This window comes from Triturus cristatus, chromosome 8, assembly GCF_964204655.1.
Source record: "Triturus cristatus chromosome 8, aTriCri1.1, whole genome shotgun sequence".
NCBI lineage: Eukaryota > Metazoa > Chordata > Amphibia > Caudata > Salamandridae > Triturus > Triturus cristatus.
Genome location: NC_140591.1, coordinates 476,400,781 through 476,417,969, shown reverse-complemented (window position 1 = coordinate 476,417,969; position 17,189 = coordinate 476,400,781).

Below are 17,189 nucleotides of genomic sequence, written 5' to 3'. Positions count from 1 at the left end.
GGATTAGATTGCATACAGTTATTTCCCAAAAAATACCAGAGAAAGGAAAGAAGGCAAATACCCAGGGAAAAAGACAAAGAGAGACAAGAAAAAGAAAATGAGACCGAAAGTGATTCAGGGGATGATATATTAGAGGAAATGCTAGCTGCGCGTCCCCCGCCTTATACAACACCGTTAGTACTGGAAATGGTGCTCCTATGAGCAGTTTAAGCAGTACATTAGCCACTGCCCCTGTAGAAGCCAGTATAGTACAAGTTAAGAGGCCCCTTCAGCTATGAATTTACATGTACCCCTCAGTCCTCTTCTCCGTACACTGTACCGCATCACCCTATCAATTACTGTTCGGAGTTACCATATATGGATGTCAGTTGGTGTTCATGCTGTATAACTTCTATTTGCTGAATAAAAAATTGCAAATCAAAAAAGAGACCCCTTCAGATACTGCTAATGTTTTGCCAAGCCATAGACTGGTATTCCACCTGTGATGATTACATCTGTTACGACTGGTCCAGTGCAAGAGCCGCAAATAGTAACTGTACAGACAGTACCTAGACCAGTTACAAATGCTCCAGAAATATGTTAACCTGTCTCTAGAGACACAAGGAGCTGTAAGAGGGTCACCTATGACAGGATCTATCCTTACTTCTCAAAATCCACAGATTGTTGTATGGAGATCCCTAAAGATGTGTCAAGAACTAAGAGTTGGGGGAAGAATTATCTGTATGACATCAATATCCCCGGAGGAAACAAATTTGTTTGAAGATGGAATCTTTCCACCATGGTTTGAGGAAGTTGCAGTTAGCCCAGAACCTAAAAAAGAGAGATAATTAAATATTTCCAAATTTAAAGTTTAACTGGATGAACAAATTATGGAATGTTTAGACTTAGAATATTTAAATGCATGCCAAGAGAAAGAAGTGATTTACCTGTTTAAAGAAATTACAAGACGAGAAGCAACTATACATAAGTTGACAGAGTTGGCTCAAAAATATGAGGTTGATCTTTTTAAAAGTTTTCTTTTGAAGAGAGGCTACAGGGTTCAATTAGATGATGCAGCAATTGAAACAAAGCATTCTTCAGGAATGCAGTTGCTCATTACTGAATTAATAAAATATGTTCATAAAAGGAGGTATTTTGAAAAATTAGAGGGCAAATGAGCAAGAAAACATGAAAAGAAAAAGAAACAACCTGAGTTAGGAGAGGAAAAAAGAAACAGGACGAAGAAGGAGTTTCAAATTATCCACTGAGAGAAATAGTGGGAGGAGTGTATGTCCTTCTGCTTTGGAGCAGAGGTGATCTTGCATCTTTTACAAATATTTTTTCAAAATTAAGAGACAGGCATGTGCAGTAGTACACACAAGCTGATCAATTTGTGAAAATCTTAAAGGTGCTGTGGATTGATTTCAATACGTTCTTTGATATTGTGGTGCAAAGTGACCTGTGATGTACAATGGCCATGTGTAGAGCCAACGAGAATGTTACGCACTAATGCACCATCTCCTGCAGTTGTGAAGAAATATGAAGCTGTTATTACTTTCCTGAAAGGTAAAGTGCCTCCAAAAGATCTTGACTGGTTACAAATCAAACAAACTACATAAGGAAGCAAAGGAATCAGATCATGAGTTCTATGAGCAATTGTTGTAGGTGTTCCAGCAGCACAATAGGAGAGAATACTCAGACAAGCGTGACATGGAGATTTGTGTACCTCAATTTGTACTAGTGTTGAGACCAGAGGTTAGTGTGCATATACAACCACGTGTTACTCTGCTGACAGAGTAAATCACTTGATGAGATCTTGAGGTATTCAAAATATTGCAGTGATGAACAAAAGTTGAAGCATAAAAATATTAAGAGAAATTTATGTTGGCTCAAACGAAGTTTGCTCATAAAGGTTTAGAATTCTTCTTTTGCAGGGGATCAAGGAGGTATGCATGATTTCAGAGTAATCAGGAGGATTTGGTGCTTCACAAGGGAGAGGTGTTCCAATTGATTTAGGTTCAGGAATGGATGTTGAAGAGCTGAAGAAAATTACGCATTGTCATATTTGTCACATGATCGGGCATTGGAAGAGGGAGTGTAGGTTTAATCCTGATAATGCACAGGGAAATGTACAAATGCAGAAAGGAGGGCACATCCAAAATATGCCAGTACAACAGATGCAGGTGCCAATGCAAAAATAAGTACCAATGATACAGGTTCCACACAACCAAATGATCCCACAAAATATAGGTACCCCGAGATTTAATTTGAGACAATTGCAAAAAGCAAATGTAAACCCTTTCTAAAATCAGAATCAAAATCCATTTCATCAATTTCCTGTGTTCGATAATGAGCGTTCAGGCTCCGACACTTCTCATTGATGGTGCCTGAGGGGGGAGGAAGATTGCGTGCTTGGCGTAGTCTTAGAGGCAGACCAGAATTGTCCATTAATGGAAGGTGAGTTGAATGGCCACCCGCCTCATTTGTCAGTGGTACAGATGCTACCAGATCCACTATTAGAACTGTGGAGGTCTCAGACCTACCCCTCTTGGGAAAGAAGATCCAAGTTGTAGGAGTTTCAAATAAACAGATTATGAATCCAGTTTTAGAGAAGGTTCTGGTAAAAATAGGCTCATTTGAAGAAAGCCACCAGTTTGTTGTCTGTGACTCGAGTCCTGTAAACCTGTTAGGGTGAAATTTATTGTGCAAGTTAAATTGCACAATCTATTGCAAACCATATGGTGTGGAGTTTCAGACTCATGATGAAGATGTGGAGCTTGTTTCTATTGATGAAAATTGAAGAATTACCCTCTGATTTGAGAGAGACTGTGAATTCAGAAGTGTGGGATATCACAGGAAAAAGATATGGTACTAATTAAAGGTGTAGAACCCATCCGATTTACCACAAAGGCAAATGCAGTGTTTCCAAGAACACCAATGTACCATTTGACCCCAGAAACAATTGCAGGAATTACTCCTTTAATAGAAAACATGATACAGAAAGGGATTTTGATTGAATTGATTGGGAGTCCATGTAACTCTCTGATCATGGGTTTACAGAAACACCATGGAAAGTAAAGGGTCATTCAAGATCTTAGAAGGAATAATTAGATGGTTCTTCCATGTTGTTCTATGGTGCCAAATCCAGCTACAGTACTATTTCAATTCCATTTACTACAGAATTGTTTACTTTCATTGATCTTTGCTAGGCTTTCTTCTCAGTGCCATTGCACAAGGATAGGTAGTTTATTCTTTCTTTTATGTTTCAACAGAGAGTTTTAGCATGGTGCAGAGTCCCACAAGGGTATGCAAAGAGCCCATCAATCTTCAACCAGATCTTGAAACCGAATCCGGAATCATTACAGATCAGTTCTTGTAAAGTACATAGATGAACTACTTGAGCCATCAGAGAAACGAGAAGCTTGTAAGCAGGATACCATTGCTTCATTGAATCACCTGGCAGAGAACGTACATAAAGTGTCTCCAAGTAAATCGCAGGACTGTCAGAAAGAAGTTCAATATCTGGGACACATAATTGAGAAAGGAGCTAGGAAGGTGTCTGCAGAGAGAGTGGGAGAAATTCTTCAGACAAATCCACCTCAAACTCAGAAGGTAGCCAGTATGTTTTTGGGAATGGTTGGCTACTGTAGACAGTGAATATCAAATGTTTCCCTAGTGGCAAAGCCTTTACTGAGGCTGTTACACAAGGATGTGTCTGATCTGCTTCCATAGTACAACGATTATTTGAAAGCCTTCCTAGATCTGAAAGAAAAAAACCTTTATCGTGTCCCGTCACTAGGAATGCCAGATTACAGTAAAGAGTTTACACTATTGCTGTGAGAGGGAGGTCTGTGCTCTCTTAGTGCTGACTCAAATGCATGGTGATGCTCCGAAACCTGTGACATACTTCTCGACTACTCTTGACCGTGTTTTTTTTTTTTTTTGTCCTCATTCACCTCAGAAGGCTCCAATGTCCAGATTTTCAGCCCTTCACATGAGAGAGATACTGACCACTGTTGGACTTACTACAATGGGCATATTCCTTCTTGCGGCTTTATCTCTCACTCGGTGTACAGACATACACCGGCACTGCTTTAAGATTCGGGATATAAGGGAAGCGCCTGTTTAGCAGTCCAGAGTAGAAATTGCCAGTGTAATCATTGTACTTAGTTATGTTCTTAAATCTTCAATACCCTTCAAACTCTACACCATCCTATCTGGATTCTCCATCCATGCCATCAACAGATTCCAGAAATCTTTCCTCTTAGAATTTTTTCCTAATAAGTCCAGTTTGGACATATACACAAGGGATTCCAGCCATTCAGAATGCTGTGGAGGTATATTGCTCACCCATTTACGACAGATCTCTCTTCTTGCTAGTAACATTGCATAGAACAGCAAGTGTCTTGTATGGCCCGTAAAAAGATCCCCTACTCCAAAGATGACCAAAGACAGGCTTACCTTTATTTGCTGGCTCAAAATACCTGACATTGATGACTCCACTTTATCCCAAAAACCTCTGATTTCAAGGCACTGATAGAACATGTGCACATCCGTCGCCTTTTCTAAACCACATTTACCACAGCTTGTTCGACTCCCATTCCCCATCTTTGATAGCTTTTCGGGTGATATATAAGCCCTGTGGAGCGAAAAAAGATGGTTCCTTCTTAAAAAAGCAGGTTTGACTATGAGGTAAAGTGTGCACATAGATACTAATATTCTGCAGTTGCTCCCTCGGCAAGTATGTTCCCCACAGTTCCTTAACCAGCGTGAACTCTCCGTCCATGGTCTCCATAAGGTGCCAAAACCAAATTGCTACTTCCTTGTTTCCAATGGGTTTGATTACAAGTTGCTCCTCTAATATGTTGCCAACTCCAAGTGTTTGTTTTCTACTTTGCTCCCAGCTTTTTAATTGTATATATTTGAACCTTGACAGTGTACTTTTCGTCAATCCATTAAGATCTTGCCAGGGTAACAAGCTCCCATCCCTGGTCAGGTCCCCCCAATTTATTAGGTTAGAGTTTTTAATGGGCGCCGCCAGTTTATCGACTAGGCACTCAGAGGTCCCTGGTGATTCCCAGACTGGAGCAAAGTAAGAGTAATAGTTCAATTTTGATAGGCGTCTAATATGATACCACATTTTTGCCATCGATTGAAGCACCTTTAGTTTGATTTTTTTAAAGAATTTGGGGTCGCCAAATTTAAAAAGGAATCCGTCTATATTTACTCTGGATGATTTTAACATTACTAGAAACATTGAACCTATTCTAGAGCCGTCTGGTTACTTTGTGAGCATTCTAGCATTTTTTTATTGGAAGGCCCATGCATAGTATTGTATATCGGGCAGTGTTAAGCCTCCCTTCTCCCTCCTCCTCCGCAACTTTTTCCAGGAAATCCTTATCCCTTTGTTGGCCCAAATGAATGAATTTATAGCCTGCTGTATTTTATTTATAGCAATTTTGTCTAAATGCAATGGTATGGAATGAAACATAAAAGTAATCTTAGGCAATATGGTAATCTTAACCAAACTAACAATTCCTAAGATCGTTAACGGAAGGTGCACCCAGCTCTTCATTAATTGAATGATCTCTTTAAAGACCCTCCTCAGATTGGTTACTGCTATTTCATTTATATCTTGAACTATCCTTAATCCAAGATATCGCATTTCCCTCTTAACCTGGGGGTTGGCGCTTACTTGATTCCATACCATGATTTCTGTTTTATGCTCATTCACAGAGTACCCGGACACCTCTCCAAATTCTAACGCTATTCTTAAGATGGTAGGTAAGGCAATGCTCAGATCTGATGAGTACACAATTAGATCGTCGGCATATAGCGCAACCTTTTTGATCCAATCTCCCTGTTGAAATGGGGGATATCACTTGTACTTCTAAGTCTAAATGCAACCCTTGCTACGGGTTCCTGATATATTAGCTGCATAGCTCTACAAAATGTGTCGCCGAGGTTATATCTTTTTAATACGGCAAATAGGTAAGACCACCTTACCTTATAGAATGCTTTAGAAGCATCCACTGTTGTTATTGCTAAAGGAATATTGAAGGTTGTCGCTATATCAATAGCACCAATTAGTTCATAAGTGAGTTCATGCAAGTACCTCCTCTTCACAAATCCTCTCTGATATTCGTGTATTGAGTGACTTGCAATTTTTGCTAGTCTACTAGCCAATATTTTTGTGAAAATTTTATAGTCTGAATTTAAGAGTGATATTGGTCTATATGACTCACAAACAGCTGGGTCTTTATTTGATTTCAGGATAAGAATAACTGTTGCCTCATACCAGGACTTTGGGAACTGCATGCCCTGCTCTAGTATTTCACCCATAAATGTTGTCAATATAGGCGACAGTTCTTCTGCCAGCATTTTATAAATCTCCATAGAAATGCCATCAGGCCCAGCAGCTTTACCCCCTTTACTCGATTGGATAGCCCTGATTACCTCCTCCTGAGTGATTACTTGATTCAAGAGATCTTGTTGGTTAAGGTCTATGGGTTGGATTGAATCTGCTAGCCAGCCATCTAACTCAGTATCCAATAGTCCTTCTTTCTCTTCTGTGTATAGGATATGAAAAAACTCTTTAAAGGCTTCTCTAATCTCGGTTTCGCTGTTTAAAACAATATTAGAGTGATCTTCTTTGATCTCCTTGATCCTGTTATTATTTAGATCTGACTTAACCTTCCAGGCTAGAAGTTTACTTGCTCCCTCTCCATATTCAAAATGAGCTAGTTTACTAGCATCCCACCTATTTTTAACCCTTGCTTGGAGAATCCCTGATAGTTGGTTTTTCAATGACACTTGCTTCTTCTCTAGTTCTACCTTTTGCTCCTCTAAAACTAGACCTTTCAGCTCTATATTCAATTGTTCCATTTGTTCCTCTAGCTCTAGGACTTCCCTTTTATACTGTTTGTTTCTATAGTAGGTTGCACTGGTGATCTTTCCTCTGATAAATGCTTTTAGGGTATCCCAAACTATTGCATTCGTAGCTGAGCCACTATTAATTGCAATAAACTCCCGAACCTCCTCTTTCAATTTACCCATTATCTCACTATCAAACAGTATTGTACGATCTAAGGTCCATCTCCTTTCCTGACATCTGGTATGATTTTTTTTTACAAAGGTGTTTTTATTTTTAGTAAGATAGAAAACAAGAGAAAAAAGGAAAACACGCGTCAATCCCGCCACAATACTCACGCAGGGGAAATGCACAAGGTGAGGGGGGCCGTTATGATTAGCAGTAGTCCTGGTGTCCAGCCCAGCTGGGCTACAATCTAAAGGAGACGAAGAGGGACCAAGTCCAGGCCATCAGTACAGAGGCTATACAGGCGTTTGAAGGCCACTCATTCTGAACGAACCCCAACCTGCAAGTTACCGGGGCCGGACCAGCCAATCCCATGACCGCAGGTTCTCCCCTCTCGTCGTGGAGGACTATCACAATAAGCCAACAAAACTAAAAAGAAACCCAAAGGAACTCCCCCCCATTCCAAACCACCACCCACCCCCGCCCCACCCCTCCAGTGGTGGCAGCATACAACCATACTACAGCAGGCTTCCAACGAAAGTCACACTTGTGGTATGATTTTTTAATGTTAATAAAACTGCCGAGTGATCTGAAAGGTGGGCTGGCTTATTTTCGATATTTGAAATATCTTCCCTAAGGCTCCAGTCTACTAAGAAGTAGTCTATTCTAGACATACTTCGATATTTTTTATTATACAAAGATACACCCTGTTGATTACCTACCCTTTCCCTCCAGAGATCGCAGAGGGTGTACTGCGTCATCATGGTTTTTAGAAGTGCTCGTGTATTGGGTGTCGGAGTTGTCCTTGTCCTACTTGACTTATCCAAATTTACGTCTAAAACCACGTTAAAATCTCCCCCCAATATAATTGGGGCAGGAAATTTCAACAAGTTAGTAAAGAGATTTTTTTAATGGTTCACAGTCATCCTGGTTTGGACCATAGTATTCTACTAGCGTTAGTGGATTATCCTCGATTTTTACTACTGCTATGATCCATCTTCCTGCTTTATCCACCCTTGATTTAGAGACCCATAATTTCGCTTGTTTTTTCACAATTATGACCACTCCTCTAATATTCCCACTCTGATCTGTGCATAGCATTTGCTGTATCCATCTTTGTTTTTTAAAAAGGTCCACACATTCCTTTTTTATTAAATGTGTCTCCTGTAAGATGAGGATTTGGACAGAGAAGTCTCTAAGATATTGTAATATTCTATCCCTGCGACCTCTCATGCGCAGCCCATTCACATTCCAGGTCAAGATTTGAATTGACATATCCATACTATATTAGTGCCATTTTCTCTATCCAAGGTGTTTGAGGATTTATTTTTTATTTTTTCCCATATGCTCCCCACCCCTTGATAACCTACTTCCCAACCCACCCAACCATTACCCTGGAGAACCCACCCCTGCTTCTTCTTCTTGGACCTGATCTTAGTCCAAGTTCTTCTTTTGCTCTGCTGATCCCAGTGGAAAAAAAAAAAAACGTATTGTGTGTCTTTCTATAAATGTATACATATATGTTCCTCGTCTCCTTAACAGCTCCCACAAGCTCCTTTGATATTTTCTAGCAGTTCATCTGCTTCCCTTATGCTCCCTATCATGTGCATTTTATTATTATACATTATTCGGAGCGAAGCCGGGAATTTAAGTTGTGCTGTTGCCCCTAGCTTCCTAAAGTCATCCATGCATTTACCGAGCTCCCACTGTCTGTCTAATGTGACCCGTGATAGGTCTGATCTTATTTCAAATGAAAAATCGGGGCCTTTCAATGATTTTAACTTTAATGCAGATGTAAGAATCTTCTCTTTCAGCGCATATGTCTGAAAATTGATAAGGATCTTTCTTGGCTTCGCTCTTTCCGGCACTTTACGAAATGGGTCTCTGTGTATTCTTTGTATGTCCTTTAAGATGTCGGCCTCGCTTTCATCTACCAGAACTGCAGCTTTAATGAGGGCCACCACATATGATTTTAGATTATCCCTCTCATTTCCTTCAGGAGCATTTAGAATCCTCAAATTGTTCTTTCTGGAGTTATTCTCTAATTGTTCCAATTTTTCCTGAAGACCCTGCTACTCTCTACGCAATGCTTGTAGCTCCATTTTATTATTTGCAAGATCCTTTTTTAGTTCCTCCACTGTATTTTCAAGTATGTCAGTTCTCTCAGTTAGAGTATCCAATTTTTTATCTAATGTCTCGCAAAACCCCCGTATTTCGCGCTGGTTAGCTTCTGATGTCGAAAACCCATTTTTGATATCTAACGTTAGTGTTCCTAACAGTACTTCCAATGCGCTAGGCTGTGATTCACTCAGGGCTCTGTTGAAGATTGCATTCATCTCTTAGCATGAGCTGAAAGCCATTTTGTACTTGGCAGCCATTTTAGTTAGCTATGTGCTAGATATTTACTGTTTCCCTCTCCCAGAGTCTTGCACATGCTCAGATGGGCCTAGCTAATAGAATGCACCTGTTCCTAGTATAGAACTGTCAGGCTGTTCTAACTGATGTCAGCAACTTATTACTCCTCCTACTTGTCGACTGTGCATTTCTATATGACCTTATATGTGCATAAAACCTTCTTCTGTGCTGTACCGCCTTTTTTTCAGCCCCTGTGTGGGTATATAATGCCCCTGTTCTCTGTACTCCTTAGAAAATGTCTCATACAGTGATTTGAGAATGCTGTATGACACATTTTTCCCTCTTTAGAGGTTAAATAAAAAGATGTCTTTTATATTACAGCTTCTGTGCCAATCTCTTCTTTGTTGGTTTAAAAGGACCAGGTGTATCAGTGAAGCCCCTGAGAAGGTTTTGATTTCTACAATTGGTGCCCTCTGTGAGGCTCATCAGAGAAGTGGCTATCCAAGGGAGTGATCCTGATGGGAGACAGGAATCTACTGAGCAGGACAGAACAGGACTCTAGTAAAAAGGTACCCTAAAGCTAAGATTCTGTCTCTGCAGCCCAGTATATTTCTGGTCTTCCTGATTGGACTCCTCCAACTGCTTACCACTCCTGACTGAGAACATTTTTGGCGTGAGTATTCTAAAAATGATCGTTTGGTCACTCAGAACTTGGCAGTTAGAATCTGGAAACTTGTGCTTGGTAAGGTCGTTTGTTACAACGCTTTTTGGATTTGTATGGAAATTGGCCAATATTTGGAATTTGGAAATATGTAAACTGCAGTTTATGTAGGCAGGTAATGAGAAACTTTTGTAAACTTGAACGGAACACTTTGAGTTAAGTGCTACTTTGTGTATAATATTGTATATGCTGCAATATTTTTGGCATGCCTGTTCTTAGCACACATCGTAGAATGTGTTGCTTTCTTGTAGGTACCCTTGGAACTTGTATTGAATTAGCCGGCTCCCCTAGAGGGGATACCTAACTAGGTTTACGTATAGAAACGTATTTCTTCCTTGGTGACTAGTACCCCGAGGAACTAAATATGTACGTAGAAAGGATCCTGGTCTGTGCACTTAGTAACATTCATAAGTGGTGATATGCAGAACGTTTTTTTCTTGGTGTTCTGCCAGCCAAATCTAGTGAATATGACTTACAACTAGTATTTACAAATGGTTTGGTTTAAGTACAGTCTGTGGGCTGTCTTTTGTTTCTGTCCTAAGTGTTGATCTGTGGGTTAAATGTGTGTTTAAATGTCTGTGGTTTGTAATTAGTGGTACTTGTGTGAGTAAGTAGCGATTTACATCTTAAGTCAGTGCAAACACGGAGTAAAATCCTGCATTTCAGACTGCTGTTTTAAAAGTTAGAAATAAAGTTTCATTATTTTTGATAAACAGAGGACAGATTGACAGTAGGGATTTCTTTTCTTAATGCCTTTGTAAATAAGTATAAGAGTGGTTTTTGATGTTAAATAATAATGACTGTCCTTTATTTAAAAGTGGCGCAGACTTTCAAGTTAAGCTTCTGTTCTTAGGGCTGTGAATGAATGCGTTTAAATATGATAGGCAAAGGGATGCAGCTTGCTTTTCATATGTGGACTCATCAAAATGATTAGATTTATTTAAAAAAAACATTTTTTTTTAACATTTAAAAAAATGTTATTTAAAATAGGTGCATTAAATTCGTTTTTTAATATTTATAATGCCTAATAATGATGCTGTGACCTCCTAGCATCCAAATTGAATTTAAGACGTGCTACACAGCAATAGGGGGTCACTTACATGTGAAATGTCACTTTACCCAGGCGTACAAAACTTATTTTTATAAGGGTATACATTATACATTTCTGAGGCCACATCTCTGGGATATGTAGAGGACATTCTGGGGATGACTATTATGCAAAAACATTGTAGGATATTCATTTTTAAGTGCCCCAAAGATCAAAGTCGAAATTGAGTAAAATTCACTATTTAGATGAGGTTATTCCAATCAGAGCAGCTTTTAAACTGCCTTAGGCTCCAGTAAATGCACATATGTAAGTATAGAATGAATAGCTGACATCTATACTGCTAGACAAGCACTCAGCACACTGCTTACAAATATAAATATGTACAAAAAAAAACTGGCAGAAGTTATTAAGCTTACCTCTGAATTGCTGGTAGACAGGAATAGAGTGGGTTGCTGTTGCGCACTCAGTCTCCACGGTCACTTTGAATTGGTAAAACTGCATGAAAACCTTGCACACAAGATGGCACAGCTGCGAATAGGTTAAAGGTCGAAGTTCTACATTTAGAAGCAGGGCTCAGCGCAACGTTTGCTTTGACATTTCGACATTTGAAAGACGAAATGGCAGGGCAGGGACAGAAAGAGGTTTTGCTTACTTTTTTTGGCAAAAGCAAATTTTTGTTCACTCATATGAACAGATTGAATAATAATGGTATATGTGAGCTCTTATTAAGACAATGGCTCTGCCATATATATAGCACTAATGCTTTTAGGGCTGAATTAAGGAAGCAATGGGAATTAGTTTGAATTCATGTGCCCTCGTGTTACACTTGTACATTTGTTAAAGGAATATGTTCTTTAGCTAGCTCAATGTGCTATTTACCTCCTCAGAGTTTGTTTATGCCCAGTTGCTACAAATTGGGGTTGATAGTGTTGACAGAATGAAACCTGTTACAGGTTTCCTACTGTCAAAAATGGGGGAGGGAGGCTAGCTCCTCTACAAATTAAGAGTAGGCAAATTTATATTTTCTCTCTCTTTTTCTCAATTTCTTTTGAGCCTGTCTAAACTGTCTGTGAAATAGCCATGAGACATTTAATTGTCTATTCAGTAATACTGTTTTAAACATTATTCGCATTAATAAAATGAATACATAAATGAGCTATGTTACTGCCCATCCTGTCTGATGAAATTATGAAAGGATGAGTAGTCTAGATTGCTGTTTCCTTATTTGATCTTTAAGGGGAACTAGCTGTGGGTAGTTTTTGTTCTAAAATTCTCAGGTGATAACACCACTATTGTTTGTTATTCTCATGCTACATACAGTTTTGCAAGGGCATTGCTAGTTTTTATTAGCTAGTTTGTGTAAATAAACTGACAGTCCTTACTAGAGCTGATGTTGCATAGTTTGGATTGTGAAAAAAATAGAATGCAGGGAAGATGCCCATGTGGTCCTTAGCAAACATTTTTGAGGAAAATATTGTTTTATAGGAGTCTGTTTGTCACAAGATGTTCTGCTGGAGAAAATGTACCCATTATGATGAAGTTTTTAGTTCTTTATGTAATAGGAATCCTTGTTAAATTGGCAGTTTTAGATTTTCCTGTTGCTCCTATAACATGAGAGCATGGTCCTGAGCATACAATGTAGGTGCTTTTATTAAGAGAAATCATTTTAGAAGTGTCTGCAGTCCTGTACAAGTAATGCAAAGTCTATGAGTAAAAGTGTAGAACATTTCCTTTTTCTTGAGGGTCTTTAGATGATTAAGATAGGAATATACAGATGTAAGGATTTGGAGTATGTCTGTATTGTTTTTCTCTTTCCCTCAGAATTGAGTAAATGAACACAGACTTCCTTGGCTGCTTAGGATTGGGTGACGTATTACTCTTGTCAGTTCACCAAAGAGTTCCTTTTATACTTGCCAATAGGTCGAGGCTGTTTTTTTTTTTTTACTCTCACATAGATGAAAGTGGTTCTTGGGTGCCTTGCTAATATATGGGGCGTCCCTAGACTAGGAAGTATTCTGAGACTAACCTCTCTGTTGATAGATTATTTATGTGCCTTGTCTAAAGACCTTTTGTTCTGTCCACCAATAGATATTTGCTGCCTTACAACCATTGCCAGAGGGGCGCAGACATCAGATCCAGCTTGGAGAGTCAGCACCAGTCCAGCTTGAAGTCAAAGTGAAGGTAACCAGCACAGGCATTGCTGGCAACCAGGACCTCAGTGAAGGTAGAAGGCCGGATGCACTGGGATGTGAAGTGTGTACCCCTGCCACTGTCTTGGGCGAAAGACGGAGTCACAAATCAGAAAGGAGAAATCGTGGATCAAGTTTTTGAAGCCCAGCTGAGAGTCACAGACCGAAAAGGAAGGCGAGAAATTTTTTCCTTGAGGTAACCCCCTTTGAAACAAGGGTTGTTTCAGAGATCCTAGCATCAGGCCTCTGAATCCTGGTCCCAAAGTGGCTGTAAAGTCTTCACCTTTGTTGGTCAAGAGATACCTGGGCACACTGAATGCAATCTATGGCCCCAACGAAAGAGCAGTGTGCCAGCAGAGCAATACAGGAGTTAGGGAAGGACTTGAGTTCAGGGTACAGGTGCTGTGTCTCTGGTGCCTGTTAGATTAAAGTGAAGAAAACTGGTGCACTGCCTGAGACACTGGACAGGATCGCTAAGAGCATTTGCCCTGGTGGGTGATTGCCCTATCCTGAAAGAAGAAACTTTTCCCTTGAAACTGGGCCGTGATTCCTGAGTTGCGCGTTGTGCAGCTCCACCTTGGGAACAACAAGAGCCTGCCTGTAAGGCTCAAACGGACACAGGGAGAAGACCCCCCTCTGGTTGGTTGTACAGCGGCTTTAATTTCCCAATGACTTGTTTTTCTTTTTTGTTGAAAATGTACCCCATTGGTCGTCCCATTTTTGAGGAGGAGCAGCCCTTTGCAGCTCTTCGTCCTAATTCTCATGGTCCAGTGTGGTCCTCCTGGTCCTCTGGATCCAGGATCATTTTTGTAATAATATGTCTGACTGCTTTCATAATTGTATTAGGAATAATGTTTATTCTACGAGAGAAAAGTTCCTCTGAGCAGTTGACAAATGTTACTTTACCCTTTCCTTGATTGATACTCTAGCCCTCATAAAGGAAACACTGGAAAAGTCTAGCGAAAATGTTTTTATTAGATATGTGCTGTTGGCTATTTTGAAGTTGAAATTGATGGTCACTGAAATGCATAGGAGCCTTGAAAATGGTTTTACTGGATAGTTCTAGGATTTGCTTAGGACTAGAAAGCTAATAGTTCTGTTTCTGATAATAGTAATTAAATTCATGAGGCCGGCATAGATCTCTCTAGATTTGGAGCTCACTCTTCTAGGGGAACAATGGCTAGTAAAGTATTTTGGACTGGGGGATCCCTGCCTGAAATACTTAAAGCAGCAGATTGGTCTAATGCTGGTACCTTTTCAAAGTTCTATTTGAGACCAATAGAGCATGTTAGCAGTGAAGCTCTACATGGCTTTAAACATGCATAATGGTAGCCTCTGGTCTTGTAATGAAATGACGATTCTCCAGTTATTATGCAGAGAGAATCTTGATTTCATTAAAGACAAACAGAGGCTAACATTATCCCACCCTCCTCTCCCTGAGAGGTTTGGGTTTGATACTGTTTATCGTTAATATAGTGATGTTATATTTCCATGAAATTGAATGTTTTGTGCAATACTGTCATTATCTAATCAGTTTTATACTGTCCCTATACCTTTAACTATACATTGTTTTTTGGGGTTTTCTCAGATAACAATGTTTAGGAGTAACTTGAATACCACGTTGCGTGCCTGTGTCATCGCAGCCCAAGAGAAAGATGAGAGTGCCCACTGTCTCCTTATGATGTTGTTAATGTTCTATTCATTGTGATGTATTTACATTCTTTAAAGGGCTGCATGTTGGGCAGCAAATAAAAGTATTTGCATAATGTTAGCCTCTGTTTGTCTTTAATGAAATCAAGATTCTCTCTGCATAATTATTGGAGAATCGTCATTCTCATGAAAAGAACTTGTCATACCAAAATGCATTCAACTATTTTTACATTCAGTCAGATCTTGAGATCATAACAACTGTTTATAGAGTCGTGCTATTCCAGGCTCCCACTGTTATAGCATAGGAAATACAAAATTTAGCAGCTCGATGACACTTGCTTTATGTATGTCAAGGAATAACAGGTAGTAATTATTTGAGTCTATGACCTGTGAGCTGCAGACAGAACCTTGCAGGCACTGACTTAATTCACCGAGCTGTTTTATTATCTAATATGCTTTATTTACTCGACATTTAAGTAGCACACTGCTACAAATGGTGTGCCCCAAGCAAGCATTGTATACCTGGGGCCGCATTACACATGTGGTGCATTTTCCTTCATTGCAGGGGGCACACCTTTAAAAAGGTGTGCCAGGCACAATGGAAGAAAATGCACTGCAAAATGGGGAATGGGCAGCCCCCAGGGCAGCCACGAAGTCGTGCTGCCTTGGGGCAGCGCATTCACGTGAAACATGAAGCGGTTGCTTTACAGCCTCCCATGCAAATGAGGGAACACCCCCTTGAAGACAGCACTGGCGCTTTTTGTACGCCAGCACTATTGGTATTACAGAAGGGACCGCACAAGCATCTATTGCCCTTTCTGCAATACCAATGTCCCCCAGGGGCACGCAAAGCGGGTGCAAACGTCCACTGCACCCCTGGGGCACCCTTATGTAATACGGCTCCTGGTTGGCAGAGTGGATGCTTCTTGAAGAACCTATGTTGGAAGACTTGGGTGTTTTGGCTGAAGGGACGATTGGTGCTCCAGTCTTGTTGCTGGGGACATGGAATTGCATGTAAGCATGTTTGTGATGCAGAGGGGTGTCAGATTGATAAGGAAGAATATCATTTATACACACATTTAATGATGGTTCTTGTGATATGGTTTTCTGATATAGGGTCCTACTCTGCATCCAGGAGGTGACTTGCAGGGTCAGACTGGCCATTCTGCCACTCTGGCATTTTCCCAGAAGCCAGCAGGCTAAGGGGCTAGTTTCAGAACAGGGTGAACTGCCACGACCCCTCGCCCCATTCTACTTATGTCTTCCTGTAGTGTTGGCCTGATTTGAATATTTTTGCTAGGACTGATTTTGGTACTTTACCAGAATTTGTGCTTTCATTGAGCCGTCTCTTATGGCCAATTGGTGGTTGAATTGTGGCTGTGAGGTGGATTCCTACAGGAGGGTGAAAGAGCCATGTATTTATTGCTCTTTTGCTTTCAGGATGATATGAGGGATTTGTTATTTCGGTTGGCAAGGTGGGGCAGAATTCGATGGCCTGTACCAAAAAGGGAGGCCCTAGTCATTTGAAACTTTTTGTGCTTCTGTGCTTCTGTGCTTCCGTGCTTCAGGAGAGGTGCCGCTCCTGTGCTAATGTTCCTTTTGAGATGAAATCATTGAACTTTGAGCTGCAGAAAAGCTAAGTTATCCCCAGTAATTGCTCAGTATTTTAGAGGACTTTCAATAAGATTTGACTTGTGCCGTGCTGCATGAATGGTCTTGTAGCCATTTTGTGAATCCACATGTTGGTGTAGTCTTTGCCAGAGCAGCGCTTAACTAATTGTAGTCTGTGGTTTAGTGCAACCCCATGGAAGGTATTAGAACCCTCAGGGTGTAGACAAGGGTTTGCTTAATGGTTTATCTGTGACAGTACATGTGATCACACCAAGGTTCGTATGGAAGATGTCCAATCTTAACCAATTGAATACTTCAATACAATGAACAATCCATAAAGACAATTGTTGTAGCTACCGGGAAAGCACTCTTAGAAAGTAGTAAATATTCACACCCTTGAACCTATTAAAAATGTTCATGGCTGTGGGGTTTTATTTATCAGGCGCCAGGTGAGGAGGCACCTGCAGCCCTTTAAGTGTGTTCAGCTGCACTACAGGGCCTACCTTTTCCTTTTGCAGGAAATTCACTGTGAGTCCATCTATTCCCCAAATTAAGTCTTTTTTCATAGCAGTGAATGAGGAGAAATATTGCCCCTGCTAT